Source organism: Rhinoderma darwinii, chromosome 2 (assembly GCF_050947455.1).
Source record: "Rhinoderma darwinii isolate aRhiDar2 chromosome 2, aRhiDar2.hap1, whole genome shotgun sequence".
NCBI lineage: Eukaryota > Metazoa > Chordata > Amphibia > Anura > Rhinodermatidae > Rhinoderma > Rhinoderma darwinii.
This window is the reverse complement of record NC_134688.1, coordinates 235847239-235866879: the sequence shown is the minus strand read 5'-3', so window position 1 is coordinate 235866879 and position 19641 is coordinate 235847239. Positions and strand designations below refer to the sequence as shown.

At 47.7% G+C, this 19641-nt stretch overlaps 1 long non-coding RNA gene across 1 annotated transcript; it reads right to left on the bottom strand.

The window, feature by feature from the left end:
- Positions 1 to 291: 291 nt before the first annotated feature.
- On the bottom strand, positions 292 to 18099 carry LOC142741004 (uncharacterized). Its single transcript, XR_012880963.1, has 4 exons — positions 18049 to 18099; positions 17420 to 17511; positions 9826 to 9947; positions 292 to 381 (listed from the first exon to the last, which is right to left on the bottom strand). It is a non-coding gene; the product is annotated as an uncharacterized LOC142741004 (long non-coding RNA).
- Between the last annotated feature and the right edge of the window lie 1542 nt (positions 18100 to 19641).

Sequence of the window (19641 nt, the reverse complement as noted above, 5' to 3'; positions counted from 1 at the left end):
AGCCAGATACAACATAGCAGCAGCAGCCTAGCATTTTCAAGGGCCACTGTTTTTGGGCTTTCCCTGCCTAATACCATCACTACAGATGGTCGGGTACTGGATCGTACCCAGCTCTTACTGGCACCCCTGTGGCGGTGGATACCAGGGTAATAATGGGGGGATAGTGTTAACATTAAGCCCCGCCTTAGTAATGGATGCTGTCAATCAGCCAGCGGCCATTACTAAGGCGGTAGTAATAAAGTTGAAAAAAATACAAGGACATAGAAAAAATATTTTATTGAAATAAAAAACCACCACACAATCCTCGTCAACAATTTTATGAGAATATAAAATGCCGTCATTGAAGTAGTCCTCGAATCCAACGTAGTCTAACATCCAAACCTGTAAAAAAACACAAAAAAACAACTAGTAACACATAGGTAAAGCAATTATTATTTAACCTTTCCTGGGTCCAGCACTGGAGCCCCAATGTCAGCGAGCTGTGCCCTATATCTAAGCCCATCATATGTGATAAAGTCTGCTGAGACAATGCATCCAATTATATCCAGTGGTGTAGCTATAGGGGGGTGGGTAAACATATGTCTCGGGGCTTGTGCCCCTGATCTTCTAAGACCCTAGCAATGCCCCTGCTTAAAGGGAAGGTGTCGCGAAAAAAAAACATTTTTTATAGAAATTTGCATTTAGTATGTTATTAAAATACATTTTATTTATTTGTATTTTTGTGTTGTACTATTTTCTTTTTTCTTACTTTTACTTCTCTATGGGGGCTGCCATTTTTTTTTTCATCTCTGTATGTGTCGATTAACGACACATACAGAGATGGAATAAGGCACATACATCCCCATAGAGAATGCGAACGGGAGCCGTTCCATTCACTATAGCGTACGCCGGCTGTGTGGGAACAGCGCATGCGCCGCTCCCACACAGACCAAAAGGAAGGTTTTTGTCAGAGCGAAATCCGGCGCCATTTTCATGTGGGCCGGAAGCCGCGGCCGGACAGTAAGATGACTGCTTCAGGTCGTGGCTTCCGGACATGTTCAGAAGCAAGGACTAGGAGCGGAGGGAGCGGCGGCGGCAGGAGCAGGTAAGTTATGTTTGTGTATGTTCGTGTTTTACTGTGTGATTAACACTGTATGTAAGCCTACTACACTGTGCATCCGCTCAAAAAATGGCGGCACACAGTGTAGGAGGTTTGAACATTGAACCCCCTCCTTTCTCCTGGCATTAGTGACCAGCACATGGAAATGTTATCAATTAGAATCTAATTTATAATATTTCCTGACTTGTGAAAAAAATGAAAAAAATTAATACAATGTTTAATCACTTATATACGAACTGTTTAACTGGAAAAAAAAAATAATTCTAGCGACACATTCCCTTTAACCCCTTCAGGACGTAGCCACTTTTGGACCAAATGACAGAGCCTCATTTTTTAAATCTGATGTGTGTTACTTTATGTGGTAATAACTCAGGAATGCTTTTACCTATCCAAGCGATTCTGAGATTGTTTTCTCGTGACATATTGTACTTTATGTTAGTGAAAAAATTTGGTCGATATATTCAATATTTTTGTGTGAAAAACACCAAACTTTAGAGAAAATTTGCAAAAAATTAGCATTTTCTAAATTCAAATGTATCTGCTTGTAAGACAGATAGTTATACCACACAAAATAGTTACTAGCTAACTTTTCCAATATGTCTACTTTAGATTGGCATCATTTTTCTAGGACGTTACAAGGCTTATAAGTTTAGCAGCAATTTCTCACATTTTCAAGAAAATTTCAAAAGCCCATTTTTTTAGGGAACAGTTCAGTTGTGAAGTGGCTTTGAGGGCCTTATATATTAGAAACCCCCACAAATCACCCCACTTTAAAAACTGCACCCCTCAAAGTATTAAAAACAGCATTCAGAAAGTTTTTTAACCCTTTAGGCGTTTCGCAGGAATTAAAGCGAAGTAGCGGGGAAATTTACAAATTTCATTTTTTTTGCAGAAATTCCATTTTAATAAATTTTTCCTGTAATACTGAAGGTTTTTACCGGAGAAGCACAACTGAATATTTATTGCCCTGATTCTGCAGTTTTTAGAAATATCCCACATGTGGCCCTAGTGCGCTACTGGACTGAAATACCGGCCTCAGAAGCAAAGGAGCACCTAGAGGATTTTAGGGCCTTCCTTTTCTTAGATTATATTTCAGGCACCATGTCAGGTTAGAAGAGGTCTTGTGGTGCCGAAACAAAGGAAACAAACCAAAAAATACTCTATTTTGGAAACTACACCCCTTGAGGAATTCATCTAGGGGTGTAGTGAGCATTTTGACCCCACAGGTGTTTCATAGATTTCATTAGAATTGGGCAGTGAAAATGAAAAATTACATTATTTTCCAATACCATGTAGCTTTACCTCAAAATTTTACATTTTTCAACAAATAAATGAGGAAAAGCACCCCAACATTTGTAAAGCAACTTCTCCAGAGTACGGAAATACCAAACATGTGGTCATAAACTGCTGTTTGGGCAAGCGGCAGGACTCGGAAAGGAAGGCACGCCATTTAGCTTTTGGAGCGCTGATTTTGCTGGATTCATTTCTCTGCACCATGTCGCATTTGTAAAGCTCCTAAGGTACCAGTACAGTGGAAACCCCCCAAAAGTGACTCCATTTGGGAAACTACACCCCTAGAGGAATTAATCTAGGGATGTAGTGAGCATTTTGACCCCCTAGGTGTTTCATAGATTTCATTAGATTTGGGCAGTAAACATGAAAAATTTCATTTTTTTCCACTAAGACGTAGCTTTAGGTAAAAATGTTTTATTTTCTCATCAAATAAAGGAGAAAAATCACCATAACATTTGTAAAGCAACTTCTCCAGAGTACGGAAATACCCCATATGTGGTAATAAAGTACTGTATGAATACACATCAGGGCTCAGAAGGGAAGGAGCGCCATTTGGCTTTTGGAGAGCGGATTTTGCTGGATTGGTTTTTCTGCGCCATGTCGCTTTTGCAAAGCCCCTTAGGTAGCAGTACAGTGGAAACTACCCAAAAGTGACTCCATTTGGCAAACTACACCCATTGAGGAATTCATCTAGGGGTGTAGTGAGCATTTTGATCCCCACAGGTGTCTCATATATTTTATTAGAAATGGGCAATGAAAATGAAAAATTACATTATTTTCCAATAAGACGCAGCATTAGTTAAACATTTTTCATTTTCTCAACAAATAAAGGAGAAAAAGCACCGTAACATTTGTAAAACAACTTCTTCAGAGTAGGGAAATACCCCACACGTGGTCATAAACTGCTATTTGGACACACAGCAAGGCTCTAAAGGGAAGGAGCGCCATTTAGTATTTGGAGTGGAGATTTTATAAGATTCGTTTTTTGACGCCATGTTGCATTGAGCTATAGTACCAGTACAGTGGTTTTCCCCCGAAAAATTACCCCATTTTGGAAACTAGATCCCTCAAAGAATTGATCTAGGGGTGTAGTGAGCATTTTGACCGCACAAGTGTTTTGCAAAAATGAGTAAACAATAGATGTTGCAGATTGAAAATTGCTGTTTTCCACAAATATGCCATTTCAGTGCCCAATGTGTTGTGCCCAGCTTGTACCACCGTAGACACACATCCCATAAATTGTTAAGCGGGTTCTCCAGAATACCCTATATGTGGTCATAATTTGCCATTTGGGTACACTGCCAGGCTCAGTTGGACCACCATTTGGCTTTTGAAGCGCAGATTTTGCTTGGTGTATTAGTGGTATTTCAGCCAGGGTATACGTAAACTGGGCGAAGTACATCAGGGTATACGTAAACTGTGGAGTACATCAGGGTATATGTAATATGTGCGGGTACATCAGGCTATATGTAAGCTGTGAGGAGTACATCAGGGTATATGTAAGCTGTGCGGAGTACATCAGGGCATATGTTAGCTGGGCGGAGTGCAACAGGTCATAATAGCATGATGTAATAATGGGGTGAATGAATAATCCATGGATTGGTGTGGTACGCTTTGAACCAATCCTTTATACACAGGCCGGGTTTATTGGGTATTATACAAAATATCTGCGCTCCAGTGTTGCCTTATATTTGACTTCTTCACTAGCCCTATCAGCCGCACAAGGCCCTAAAGTTTCCTCATCTCCGCTGCATCTACAGGGTCCACCTGTGGGGTCCAGCAAATGACGATGTGGGGTATTTAGTGAAATTCTACTGGACCTAAAAATGAGTCTGGGCCGTCATTTAGAATAATTTTGCATCATTGCGTTTTGAGAGTCATAACGTGTTATTTTTCCGTTGACGGAGTTGTGTGAGGACGCGTTTTTTGTGGAACGAGCTGTAATTTTTATTGGTTCCATTTTGGGGTACATGCGATTTTTTTATCACTATTTATTCCATTTTTTGGGAGATGAGGAAACCAAAAAACAGCCATTCCAGCACGTTTCTTTTTTTTTTTTTTTACAGTGTTCACCGTGCAGTATAAACAACATGTTAACTTTATTCTGCGGGGCGATACGATTACAGCGAGACCAAATTTATATTGTTTTTTTACGTTTCACTACGTTCCCACAATAAAAATACTCTTTTCTAAAAAAAAACATGGTTTTAGTGTCGCCATTTTCTGACAGCCATAACTTTTTTATTTTTTTCGTTGAGATCGCTGCGGGATGGCTTGTTTTATGCGTACCATTTTGCATTACTTGTAACTTTTTGATCACTTTTTAGTACATTTTTTTTTGAGACAAGATGACCAAAAAATAAAATGCTGTCATGGTTTTTTATTAAATTTTTTTTACGGTGTTCACCGTGCAGTAAAGATAATGTGATATTTTTATAGAATAGGAAGTTCCGAACGCGGCAATACCTATTTTGTATAGTTTTTTTTTCATATTTTCATTTTTTTTCTAATAATAAAGGAGTTGATCAGGGAAACAGGGCAAGTGTTGTTTTTAATATTTATTTATTATTTATTAACTTTTATTTATTTATTTTTCTTTCACATTTTTTACTTTTTCTTTTACACTGACCTGGGGACTTGAAGATCTGGTCTTCTGATCCCCGGTATGATGCACTGCACTACTTATGTAGTGCAGTGTATCGTAACGGTCATTCTTCATTTGACAGTTAGCGTATTAGGTCCTGCCTCGGGCAGGACCTAATAGGCTACCGTACCTGGGCAACCAGGAAGCCTAGTATCGGCTTCCTGGTTGCCATAGCAACAATCGCAACCCGCGATCCATCGCGGGGGGGCCCGGGGGTTACAGAGGGGGCTCCCTCCCTCTGTCAACCACTTCAATGCGGCGGACGTCATTGACAGCCGCATTGAAGGGGTTAAATGCCTGCGATCGGCGGTAACAGTCATCGCAGCCATTGCAGTGGCATGTCAGCTGTGTATAACAGCTGACAGCCGCTGAAGATAAAGCGCGCACAGCTCCTGTGCTCGCTTTATCTGCAGGGCGTAACTGTACGCCCGTCTGTGGGAACTCACTTGGTTTTCGGACGTACAGTTACGCCCAATAGCGGGAAGGGGTTAATATACAGTTCGCTGGATTAAGAGTATGTTCACACGGCGCTCAAAAAAACAACTATGTGTAAACTTGTCAAATATGTTAAGTATAGTAAAGCGCTTTTTTAAAATACAGGCGTTTTTTACTTGTTTGGTGAGCGCTTTTGGTGCGTACGTAATTAGGACTCCCATTGATATGGGGACATTACGCTTTACGCACCAAAGAATTGACATGATGTTTTTCTTTTTATGCAACGCATAATTTAAATATGCTCACGTAAAAAAGCGCTTTGTATATACTAACGGTTTGCCTTCCTATTGATGTCAATGAACTGCTCTTTACGGGCTTCTACAAAAAGTAATACATAACTAGACGTATGTGTTACTATCAATTCAAATTTATATAATCATTGTTTATCAGGTATATACTGTAAAATCAAAAGTTTATGTATTATTATTATTATTATTATTATTCTTCTTTAATTTTTTTTTAATTTTTATTCCCCCCCATAACAATCTTATTTATCCTTGCATACAGATTTGATCCCTTTCATCGGTTCTCATTAGGTTTGATGCAAAGCTTGGATACACCTGACGGAAGCCTGGGGGGGATGCCTCTATCTCTGAGTCTTATTTTGATCAACCTGAAGTCTGAACCTCAACAGTCTCTTTTTTCAAATTCTTTTATTTTTCCTGTTACAGTGTAAAGCAAAGCTGCACCAACATCGGCTCGCTGGCCAACAACTGAGAATACATAGGCACCATAATCACAGAGAAAAATATCACAAAATGCAGAGAACATTGAAATTAGAGAAGCTCTGGTATGCACCCTGAACCCGCAGCCATGCATGTATACCCGTAAGGAAGAGCAGTAAAGCGTTGCAGTGCAACGAAAGAGGGAAGGAGACAGAAGAAAAAGAGAAGGGGGAAAGAACTGACCTGACCCATGGGCCCACTGGGTAAGCTCAAGAAGCCATGACGATCTTGTATTCCTCGGAGGATTGAAAGAGAATCCATTCAGGCCACGTTTTGAGGAAGGCGGCATGGGATCCCTTCAATGATGCCCTCCATTCTCATGATCTCCTGAATTTTACCAAACCACATGCCCACAGTCGGGGGACAGGATTGTCTCCACAACGCGGGAACACATGCCCTGGCTGCATTCACTAGATGGCGCACCACTGACCGTCGGTAAGCAGATAAAGGCATCTCACACAAGTGGAGCAGGAAGAGGCCCGATGACCTCGGCAGGGGGAAATCCGTGAATTTCGAGGTAATGCGCCATACACCTCAGACCAAAAGTCCGTCAGCATGGGGCAGTCCCAAAAAATATGTAAGAGAGTACCCACATGGTCTCCACATCTCCAACACAATGGCGAAACCGCCGGTAACATCACGTGCAATCTGGAAGGCACCCTATACCAACGATACAAAATCTTATACCCTGCCTCTTGAAATCTACTAGCCAGAGATGATTTATGTGTCATGTGGAAGATGCGATCCTTATGCTCCGGGGTAAATGTTAGACCTAAGTCCCGTTCCCAGCTAAGCAAGTATGATGGTGTGGACAGGGTGGAGGGAGAGATCAGGAGGGCATAGAGTCTAGACAGTGCGTGACGAATTGTGCCCGTGCCCGTACAAGGGGCAGTTCAAAAGGGGCAGTTCAAAAGGGGAGTTCTCGCGAATATGCCGCTGGGTCAGCTAAGGACACAAGGAAGTGTCTCAATTGGGTAACCTGCCAAAAAGAAAAAGAGACCGGGTCCGACATGGACTCCAACTGAGCGCTACTCATCCACACCTCATCCTGTAGAAAATGGGCCGCACGTCCTTTACCTGCCTTCAACCAGTGCTGGAAGGGACCTCTTTCCGAGGAAAGATCCGTGCCGCAATCGCCAGAGTGGGCCCAATCGTCGGATGTGTCCTTGCCGCCAGAGGGACCTGAGTGCCCAACCATGGTAAGGCCTGCAAAGGAACTTCCATGAAGACCTGTTCCATGGACACCCATTCTTTAATCTCCGTATGTCTGAACCAATCCAAAATTCGTGCCAAGTGGGAGGCCTGATGATAGGACACAAAATCCGGAAGGCAACACCACCCTCACACTTCGCACGAAAGAGCATGGATCTGGCAATACGCGCAGGTTTCCCCGCCCAAATGAACTTATGAAGCATGGACAACAGAGACTGGAAGAATGGGCGTGGGATATGTATCGGCAGCGCCTGAAAAACATATAGGATCCGTGGTAAAATGTTCACTTTAAATATGGCACATCTACCAAACCATGTAAAGGTGCCCGACGTCCAAGAGTCCAGATCGCTCTTTACCCGTTGAAGGAGCGAATCCCTAGCCCATTTAAAGGAGAATGACTGGCAGATCTGCCACAAGAGTCTGCGACAACGATATGTTAAGCGCCTCTGACTTCGAGTAGTTGATCTTGAAACTGGACAGTTTCGAGTATTCACCCAGCTCCGCCATCAGGTTAGGCAAGGAAATCCTGGGGGCGGTGATAAAAAAAGAGAAGGTCATCCACATAGGCAGCAACCTTGTGGGACCTACCTCCCAAGGCTACACCCCCAATATCTGGATTGGAGCGAATGTGGCACAGGAAGGGCTCCAGGCATAAAATAAAAATCAGTGGAGACAAGGGACAGCCTTGCCTCGTTCCATTAGAGATTGCGAGCGCAGAGGAGAGGTGTCCCTTAACCTTAAGCTGAGCTGATGGGGAGGAGTAAAGACCCGAAATCCAGCTCATCATATGTGTCCCCAGCCCTATATGGCGCAAGGTAGCCAACATAAATTCCCAATTGACTCTGTCGAAGGCCTTTTCCGCATCCGTCAACAGAAAGCAAGTGGGAAGTGCAGAAGCGGCTGCTTGGTACATCAGGTTAATTGCTCGTGTGGTATTATCCCGTGCTTCCCGTGAGGGCATAAAGCCCACCTGATCATTGTGTATCACATTGTGAAGTAGCGGGGACAGCCTTTTGGACAGAATCTTAGCAAAGAGTTTAAGATCGACATTCAATAGGGAAATAGGGCGATAAGTCTTTAACCTCCTTTGGTATCACCGTGATATGTGCCCTCAACGTGTCCCGGGGAATGGTGCCCCCCCCTGTAAGTGAATTGAACGCAAGCAAGAAGTGGGGTCTGAACAGCTCTTATACTATTGTAACGGCAGGCCGTCCGGGCCCGGGGCCTTCCCCACTGGTGCATCCTTCAGTGCCCACGACAACTCGTCCAAGGAAATGGGAGCCTCTAAGGCTTCAATCGCCTCCGAGGGGATGCTTTTCATCCCCGAGGAACGGAGGTACTGCTCAATCTTTCCCAAGTGACTGCCGCCATCCGGGGAAGAAGGGGCCTGAGGGAGATTGTATAACAAGTGGTAGTAGGCACGGAAGGCCTCTGTGATATCCTGCGAAACTGTAGGTGTCTACTATGGGAACCGAGAATGTGTGGGACATAGGTACTTGAACGTGTTTTCCTAAGTGCCCGCGCCAGAGTCCTACCTGGTTTGTTACTGAATTCATAGAAGTGCCTCCTACACTTAACTATGGCAGCCCGAGCCTTAGAAAGACAGAGCGAACGTACCTGCTCTCTCAGTTGCCCCAACTCTGCCCCCACAACCCGATTCTGAGACACCTTATGGGACTGTTCCAGCCGATGTATCCGGGTCAATAAGTCCCGGAGGTGTGCCGCCCGCTCCTTCTTAAGTTTAGCACCTATACGTATGAAGGAACCACGCACTACACATTTATGGGCTTCCCAGATACAAAAAGGGTCAACTCCCGGCAAGACATTCGTGTCGAAGTACTCCCCTAGTTCCCTACGAATGTCCGATACCACTGCCGGATCCTGTAAGAGCGATTCATTCAGTCGCCACTGCCAGGGATGTGGACCGGCCATTTGGCAGGCTAGAGTAAGCGTAATAATGGCATGGTCCGAGAAAGTGATGTCGTCTATTGAGGCGGACGTGAGGTTGGAGAGGTGGGGATGGCGTAGAAAGAAGTAGTCCAGTCTAGAGTATGAGTTATGGGGTGCCGAAAAAAACGTGTAGTCTTTGGTCAAGGGATGCATAAGCCTCCACGTGTCAACAAGTTTATGCTCATGCAGCAGCTGATGAATGCGGCGGTGTGCCGACCTCGGCAAAGAGGAATGCCCTCGGGAGGAATCTAATGTGGGGTCTAAAGTGGCATTCAAATCTCCCCCTAGTATGAGAGTGCCTTCCAGAAAGTCATCCAGAGCCACAAAGACCTTCTCCAAGAAGGCAACCTGACCCGTGTTAGGGAGATAATATGAGGCCAGTGTGTACAAAGTGTTATCCAGCTTACCCTTCACGAAGAGGTATCGTCCCGTCCCATCTGTGCGAGTCTCCACATGCTCCCAGGGAAGAGAGCGAGAGATCAGGATGGAGACGGAGAATGGAGGACCTCTTTTCCGGCATGTTCAGACCCTGTGCATTTAGGGAGACAATGGTAAGGTCAGTCATAGTGGACAGAAGGATGGACAGAGGAGAAGGGGCAAAAAGACAGAAAAGAAAGAAAAGAAAAGGAAGGAGAAAGGCTCCTGCACAGAAAACAAGTACAAGAGCTAAGAGGCAACACTATCCCACTAAAATTGGAGTACAAATTCCCTCCACTACTCAACGTGGGCTATGTCGTCCTCAGAGGAAATCACTCCGACCACGACACAGAACCCTAATGGGGAACGAAGAAAGACAGCGGCGTAGCAGACAATGTCACGCAAATATAGTAAACAACTAAAGGCACAAATTGAAAGTGGCACAACCCCGGACCCACCAGATTAACTAGTACTTGAACCTACCCTCCCCCGTTAAACAAAGCTTTTGAAACAATCCATACTATAGAGAACTCCCCGGTCCGTAGCTGGTACAGGAGACCCCTAGGGCCACACCAGCAACGACTGCAGTCACGGCTAACGGGGAACCCTGTGGAGAAAAGAGGAGTTAAGTGCAAATTATGTCCCACATGAGCGTAGAAGATCAATCTCTCCGCGGGGATCGGCGCCTCTGAGGCCGTGGTTCGACTGGTCCAGCTCCACCATCTCTTTGTGGGGATCGCCGCCACGAAAGCAGTGGATCAGACATCTCGACTCCAGGGCGAGGTGCATGATGAGGCACAAAATCAGGATAGGGACCACCTCTAATAGAAAACAGTGCCGGGGGTTCAGTCCAATCCGGTAACCGCACCGGTAAGATGTCCAAAAATCGGAAGGCCTCCTCCAGGTCGTCCGGGGACCTGACTGCGAATGATTTCCCTTGTCGGCGAAGGATGATGTGGAAGGGGTGGCCCCATCTGTATGTAGCTCCTGCAGACTTGGTTGCTTCTAGCAATGGACGGACAATTCTGCGCATGGAGAGCGTCAATCGGGATACATCCAGCAGAACAGTGATCTCGGAGCCCTGGAAAGTAATGGCTCCCTTCTCCCACGCTCTCCAGGCAATCTCCACCTTCTGCTTATAGAAGTGTACCCGACAAATGACGTCTCTGGGACGGTTACCATCTCTGACCCGGGGACCTGCCAGCCTATGAACTCTGTCCATCTCGATGGCCATGTCTCGCGGGCGACCCAGGAGGTTGTTAAAGATATGTGAAACGGCGTCGTAGAGGCCATCCGGGGGTACTGATTCCGGTACACCCCTCAACTTCAGGTTAATGCGTCTCCCCCTGTTTTCAACATCGTCTAAATGGAGAGAAAAGTCCCGTAATTGCGAGGCTTGAGTGGCCAGAGACTGTGAGAGAACCGAGATATCCACAGTAGATATGGAGTTTTGGCGCTCCAGGGTTTCCACCCTCGCGGTCAGTGCCCGCACCTCCTGTGAGACCACGCCAATGGCCCTGTCGTGTTTCTCCTCCAACCGAGAGAGGCGTTGATCCAGATCCGATTTGGTGGGCAACACCTTCAACATTTCCCATAGTTTCGCCAAGGTCCGTTCCATGGATAGCGGGGGGCCCAGAGGCAAAACGGGCAATGGGTCCCCCAGACTCTCTGACGGGGCAAGTGATCCCCTGAAAATGGTAGGCGTGCTCTGACTCAGCGGACCATCCTGTATGGAAAACTGCCGTGGGGTGGCAGCGAAAAATGGCGTCTCAGTCGCCCTGCCCGGCGGTGCCACTAGATTCGCCCCCTGTCCTGATACTGTCTGAGGTTGTATTGGGGGAAAGTCCTCTAATCTGGCCGGTGTGACCGAGCCTCGGGCGCCTGCATCCCACTGACCTCCCTCTGAAGATGCCATGTCCGCCCCTAGGATCCGGGAGCAGCAGCCGGCCTGAGTCTGACCTGAGGAGGGAGGCAGCGGCGAGTAGCCACGCTGCGGCGGGGTCTGGGTGCGGCCTGCAGGAGGAGTGGAGGAAGATTGCGACGGAGTCCCGTCCATCGTGGAACGGAGATATCTGCCAATGGTAGAAGAGCCAGCTGAGACCGGGAGGTTTTTGCGGCTTCTCCCCTTCGTCATCCTGCGGTGGGGACCGGTAAGTATGCCCTGTCGGGCGATTTTCTGTGCGGTGAGTCCAGAGCTGCAGCAGAACACGTCTTCACACTGCCATGCCTAAGCCACGCCCCCTCAACAGTCTCTTAACCTCATGAATGGATGATCCTCATTCCTTGATTGATGAGATTTCCTCTTGTATCGGGACCATTTCCTTGGCGTGCTGACACATTCTTCCATATTGTCTCCAATTGTATTGTTTGGATACTCCGGGCGCAGTTGCGGATAGGTGTTGTCCTCTGTTTGATGCCTTTAGTCTCGATTAATTTAAAGGACATTGCATTCCTTGGTTTCCCCCAATTCTCAGATACGTGAGAGACTTTCTTGTAGAAGACTTTGGAACTTGCCACCTTCTTCTAATAGGATTATTACCTGTGTTGACTTTTTTTTAATAAAAGTTATTGGTATTTTGGACTCTATGTGATCCTTTATCATTATGATCTTCCTGATGCTTCACCTAAATTTCTAGTACAGTATTTTTTTATACAGAATATATTTGATCTATGATGTATTTATACATGTTGTCACGACGCGGAGTGTGGACCCACTGGGCTGTACTGCGTAGCGGGATAGCAGCTGGCCAACTAGGTACAAAACAATGTCAATAGTCCAGAATGGGTACCTGAGGCAATGTAGACAGCAGCGGTGACACAACTTGACTTTCACTGTAGATGGCACAGTCGATGCAGTGGAAGACACGACTTGACTTTCACTGTAGATGGCACAGAGGCATGGTAGCATGGGATACAGGGTACAGGCAGCAGGAACGGGTAACACTGGGAGACCATTTGCAAGACAAACTTTAGGTAGACAACAATGCTCAGGCAAGGATCAAGTGGGCAGAGCCCTTTTTATAGTCTACCAGCATTCTGGGCTAATCATTGACAAATGACAGCTGGATGCGTACTGGCCCTTTAAGGCCATGCACGCACGCTCCCTGTGAGAAACAGCCCCAGAACCCGGAAGTGAGTGCCGGCGTCTCCCTGGAGGGAGATGTCACAGAGAACGCAGAAGTCCATGGCACGGGCCGTCAGAGGGTAAGTCTGAACGACGGCCCTCGGCCATAGACGTTACAGTATCCCCCCTCTTACGCCCCCTCTTCTTGGGGCCAGAGCGGGAGAGAAATCTCTTCACAAGGACAGGGGCATCAATGTTCTCCTCTTGCTCTCAAGACCTCTCCTCTGGACCAAATCCCCTCCAATCCACTAAATAAAACGTCCTTCCTCCCACTTTCTTGGTGGCCAGGATCTCCCTCACGTCGAAAGTCCCAGACGAACCGCCAGGAGCCACTGCGGAACTAGGAGTCCTGGAGTAGCGGTTCAGGACCACGGGCTTCAGCAAGGAGACATAGAAGGAGTTAGGGATCTTGAGGATAGGAGGCAGCCGACACAGGATTGATTTGTAGTAGAATCTCGAAGGGTCAGAGAAACCTGGGAGCAAACTTGCAAGACGGCACCCTCAGCCGGATATTCCTGAAAGACAGCCAGACCATCGTACCTGAAAGAAACTTGGGAGGTTCTCGTCTTCTAGTGTCTGCCTTTCTCTTCATGCGGTCCACCGCCAGCACAATAGAAGATGGTGTCTGTTGCCATATCTGCAGAAAGTCCTTGAAGGTAGAGTCAGCTGCAGGCACCTGGGACATAGTAGAGACAGGAAGAGGTATACGAGGATGTTGGCCGTAGACGATGAAGAACGGACTGGAGGTGGTGGACTCACTAGTATGGTTATTATAGGAGAACTCAGCCCACGGGAGCAGCTGCACCCAGTCATCATGCCGTCTGGAGACAAAGTGCCGCAGATAGTTCCCCATAATCTGGTTAACCCTTTCGACTTGTCCATTGGACTGAGGATGAAAAGCCGAGAAGTCCAACTTTACACCGAGGAGGCCGCAGAGTGCTCTCCAGAACTTCGAGGTGAACTGGACTCCTCGATCCGAGACAATATGCAGAGGCAAGCTGTGCAGACGGAAGATGTGTTGAACGAAGAGGTCGGCCAGTCGAGCAACAGAAGGCAGACCAGTCAGGGCAACAAAATGAGCAATTTTAGAATATCGATCCACCACCACCCAGATCTCAGCATCCCGCAGAGAGAGGCAGATCTGTGACAAAGTCCATAGCAACATGCTGCAAGAGGGCATCGGGCACAGGCAGTGGTTGGAGCAGACCGGCTGGTCTGGAGTGGGCAACTTTGTTTGCTGCGCACACCGCACAGGAGGAGACAAAGTCCATGACGTCTTAGGGCAGCGTGGGCCATCAGAACTGATGGGCAATTAGGTCTCGGGTCTTACGGGCACCCGCGTGACCTGCCAGCTTGGAACTGTGACCCCAGCGAAGGATTCTTCCTCTGTCTGCTAGACGTACAAAAGTCCTTCCCGGAGGAATGTCTCTAACTTGCAGAGGGTTAACAGAATAGATGCAGGAAGGGTCGATAATATTCTGTGGGGACTCCACAGTGTCCTCTGTTTCAAATGACCTAGACAAGGCATCGGCCCTCACATTCTTGTCGGTAGTGGAGTTCGAACCGGAACAGAGCAAAGAACAATGACCACCTGGCTTGACGAGGATTCAGCCGTTGAGCCGTCTGTAGATAGGTCAAGTTCTTGTGGTCCGTGAAGACCAGGATAGGATGAGCTGTGTCTTCCAGTAGGTGTCTCCACTACTGCAGGACCAGCTTGCTGGCCAATAACTCCCGATCCCCAATCGAGTAGTTGCGCTCTGCGGGAGAGAACAGCTTGGAATAGTAGCCACATACGACAGTCTTGCCTTTCGAACCTCTCTGGAACAAAAGTGCACCGGCACCAACAGAGGAAGCGTCCACCTCTAATGAAAACTGTAGGGATACATCAGGGTGATGAAGAATAGAGGCCGATGAGAAGGCCTTTTTTAAAGGTTTGAAATGCGACTTCTGCTTCTGGAGTCCACACCTTGGCATTCATGCCCTTTTTAGTGAGGGTGGAGATCGGAGCTGTTAATGAAGAGAAGTTGGGAATGAACAGCCGGTAGAAGTTGGCGAATCCCAGGAAGCGTTGTATGGCCCTTAAACATTGGGGGTGTGGCCATTCCAGGACAGCTTTTACCTTCTCAGGGTACATTTTGAGGCCCTGATCAGAGATGATATAGCCCAGAAAGGGTAGAGACTTATTTTCAAACACGCACTTCTCCAGCTTGGCATAAAGATGATTCTCCCTTAATCGAAGCAATACCTGGTGGACATGACACTGATGAGTCACAAGATCTGGGGAAAAAATCTAAATGTCATCGAGATACACCACAACACAGACATAGAGGATGGACCTGCACAAGACAGCGGTCGAGACACTTGGGACCCCACTGGAGAACCTCTCCAGAGTTCCAATCCAGGACTGGGGCGTGTAAACGGAGCCAAGACAAACCCAGCAGCACGGCCTTCGGCAGGACAAACAGGGACATGAGCTCAGAGTGAAGAACTCCCACTTGGAGTCTTAACTGCTTGGTTACAGACAAAATTGGGTCAGGCAAAGGTAGTCCATCTACCGAGGCAACGATCAACGGCCTTTCCAGCAGAACAGTGGGCAACTGAAGAAGATCCACAAGGTCTTGGCAGATGAAATTGGCTGCAGAGCCAGAGTCCAGGTAGGCAGAAACTGGATGGGACCTCTCGCCAGCGACGATGGTCACAGGAATGAACTGTTTGGAGGAGAGTTCTCTAATAAATGTAGTATCGCCCAGGGTTTTCTCTCCAACCAGTCCTAGGCGTTGTTTTTTTTGGGGCTTCTGAGGACACAGACGCACGACATGGCCAGTGAGGCCGCAATATAAACAGAGTCCAGAGGTGCGCCCGCGCTGTTTCTCTTGAACGATCCACCTGCCTCCGAACCTCGGGTGGAGTAGTAGAAGAAGGCAAGAGGGGTTGCTGGAAGTTGGGCACCAGTCTAGGAAGCCGTCTCTCCTGTCAAATCTCTTCAGATCTCTCTCTGAGACTTATGTCCACTCGAGTAGCAAGTAGAATCAGGTCGTCCAAGGCAGGTGGTAGATCTCGAGCAGCAAGTTCGTCCTTGATCTCGGCCGATAGGCCATGCCAGAAGGAAGCTACCAGGGCCTCATTGTTCCAGGACAGTTCTCCTACCAGGGTCTGGAACTGGATGGTGTATTCGCCCACGGAAAAGGTTAATATAGCAGTGGCTGCCGACGAGACTCGTCCAGGCTCCTTGAACACGGAACGGAATAACCGCACAAACCCCTGGAAGTCTCGGGTCCCTGTCATTCCCAGATTGGATTCGCCCACGCCTAGGCCTTGCCGGCAAGTAGAGACATAATGAAGGCGATCCTGGCTCCTTCCGAAGGAAATGCTCGGGCGTGCAGAGTGAAGTGGATATGGCATTGGTTCAGAAACCCCCTGCACGAACTTGCGTCTCCATGGAACTGAGATGGCAATGGTAGCGAGAACCGAGGATCCGAACTGGGGCTGCCAGGAGGTGTAGCAGGAGGGTCGATCGGAGGAGCTTGCATAGGAGAGGAGAAGGAAGTAGCTAGTGCCCCTAGCTGCTGTGCCATGGAGTCAACTGCCACAAGAAGTTGATCCTGTCGTTCTCGCAGATCCTGCAGGTCCGCCTGCATGGCTTGGGAGGGTGATAGGCCCTTGAAATGACCAGCGGGGTCCATGGCCTGAGCGTACGGTCACGACGCGGGGTGTAGACCCACTGGGCTGTACCGCGCAGCGGGATAGCAGCTGGCCAACTAGGTACAAATCAATGACTATAGTCCAGAACGGGTACCTGAGGCAATGTAGACAGCAGCGGTTACAAAACTTGACTTTCACTGTAGATGGCACAGTAGATGGAGCAGCAGACACGACTTGACTCTCACTGCAGATGGCACAATAGATGCAGCGGAAGGCACGACTTGACTTTCACTGTAGATGGCACAGAGGCACGGTAGCACGGGATACAGGGTACAGACAGCAGGAACGGGTAACACTGGGAACTGGAAAACACTGGGAGACCATTTGCAAGACACACTTTAGGTAGACAACAATACTTAGGCAAGGATCAAGTGGGGCAGAGCCCTTTTATAGTCCAGCAGCATTCTGGGCTAATTATAAACTAATGACAGCTGGATGCGTACTGGCCCTTTAAGGCTGTGCACGCGCGCCCTGTGGGAAACAGTCCCAGAACATGGAAGTGAGTGCCGTCATCTCCCTGGAGGGAGATGTCGCCGAGAACGCAGAAGTCCATGGCCGGGGCCGGCAGAGGGTAAGTCTGAACGACGGCCCTCGGCCATAGACGTTACACATGTCTATGTTCTCATTGATTCATTTTTTAAATTTTGCCTCGCTTGATTCAATTTGCACCATGGCAAATCCATAGGAGATGCCTCTAATGTATCCTTATATATTGAGTCATGAATTAATGCGTTGAATTATACAAATTTTGCTCTTACCTATTTTCTTTGGAATTATGCATGTGGTGGCTTGGCTGGTGCTGGACAGGACTCCTCTTCCCCCAATCTTTCCATGATTTGACACATGGGTACTATATCCGATGAAACAGAATTATTTTTTTTCCTTTGTTCCATATCTACTATGCCCCCCCCCCCCCACATTATTCTTTGTAATAAGGCTTATGGCCCCTAACATCTCTTAATGACACATGGTTAGCTTTTTATTGTCCTTTCTTATGTATTATATATCACACTGGTAAATTATATTTTGCGGGTAACTATCACATGAGCTGGGACACTAAACTGTCCTCATTATACAGTTATTGTTCATGATTCTATTTATATATGTATACTGTCTCACTTTACATGGTTGTTTTTGCATCCCTTTTTTTTGGGAGGGGGGTTTATTTAAAAGTATATATGCATTTATCATGGTGGCATTGCGCGTGCACTCTATTCTCTATAGAAACTCCACTCCTTGAAACCTCTTTTCACCAGTTCCGGAAGCGAGACCTGTGCACGTCACTTTTGTAATGTGATCTGGGTTGTCTCTGAGTTTGACGCCTTATCAGGGGAGACAACTCATTTGCGCATACTATTTTGTAATTTTTACTAGCGCTTGCGCATACCTTGTCGTTATTTGATGTGTAAACAGGAAGTGGGGCAGTGTGTATTCCTGAAACAGGAAGTGGGGCAGTGTGTATCCCTGAAACAGGAAGTGGGGCAGTGTGTGTCATGTGACTGTCTTTAACTTCCTGGTTCCTGTTTGGTTTTGGCACCTAAACTGTGTGTGGGATGGCGTGTTTTGTGTATGGAGTGTAAACCAGGCATGGAGTCCTTTGGGCTGAGGGGCAGGGCCGCCATCAGGGGGGGGTGTTAGGGGTACTGATGTGAGGGGCCCGGCCAAACCTAATTGAAAGGGGGGCCCGGCAACTGCTGCGACTTGCCTTTGGTAGAAAAAAAACAGGCCCCTGCAAAGGGGCCCGTTTTGTTCACCAAAAGAATGTCGTGAGCTGCGGGGCCCCCCCCCCTCTCATCATGGGGGCCGTCAAACACCGCCCACACCCGCAAACACCCGCGCACTCGCGAACGCCCGCACTCGGGACCGCTCGCGGCCACCCGCGAAAGCTCTGAAGCGCGCACCCGCGACAGCCCGGGCGCTCGCACACGCGACAGCCCGGGCGCTCGCACCCGCGAACGCCCACGCGCGCACCCGCAAACGAAGCACGCGCAGCCGCGGACACACATGGACACAACTTACCTGCAGCCTGGCTGGAGGTGAAGGACTGGACGTCTGGACCGAAGACATCGCCTGACGAGGACTGGAGTGGGAGCCAGCAGCTCTTCTGACACAGTGAGTAAAGTGTCTCAAAGTGCTGTTTAAGTATGGCCCTGTTCACACAGAGTATTTTGCAGGCAGAAAAAAATCGGCCTCAAAATTCCGTAAAGAATTTTGAGGCAGATTTTGACCTGCCCACACTATCTTGCTGCGTTTTTTGCCCGCGGTGATTGAGGACAGCCGACATACAGAGTGTCATAATGATGGCGGCTGCGCGAAAATCACGCAGCCGCGCATCATACGCTGCTGACACACGGAGCTGTTATGGACCTTTTGCATGTGCAAAACGCCACGTTTTTTGCGCGCGCAAAAAGCACACGCTTGTGTAAATCCGGCCTTAGGGTAGGAACACACTAGGCATGAACAAGGCGGATTTTATGCAACACATTTTATTGTGGAACATCCGCAGCGTATTACAGTCGCAGCCGAGTGGATGAGATTTGAACAAATTTATTCTGTGGAATCGCTGCTCCTCTGTTGCGGAAATGCTGCGATTCTGCCGCAAAAATCACAAATGAGAAAAAAAAGGTACTTTTTTAAATTTATAAAAAAGTTTAGACTTACCCCGGCCGTAGTCCTGGTGACGCGATCCTCTATTCTTAGCGCAGCCCGGCCTCCTGTCATGACGTTTCATCCCATGTGACTGCTGCAGCGGTCACATGGTCTACAGCATCATCCCAGGAGGCGGGGCTACGTTCAGAAGAGAAAGATGCGTCACCTAAACTACGGCCGGGGCAAGTCGAAACTTTTTTTTCCCTGCAGGATTCCCGCAGCGGACATGCCTCACGAAACCTGCGCCACTATTTGGTGCGGTTTTGCTGGCAGAATTTACTGCGGCTACCGGGGCGGATAAGCTGTGTAGTTTTACTCAGCATATCCGCCT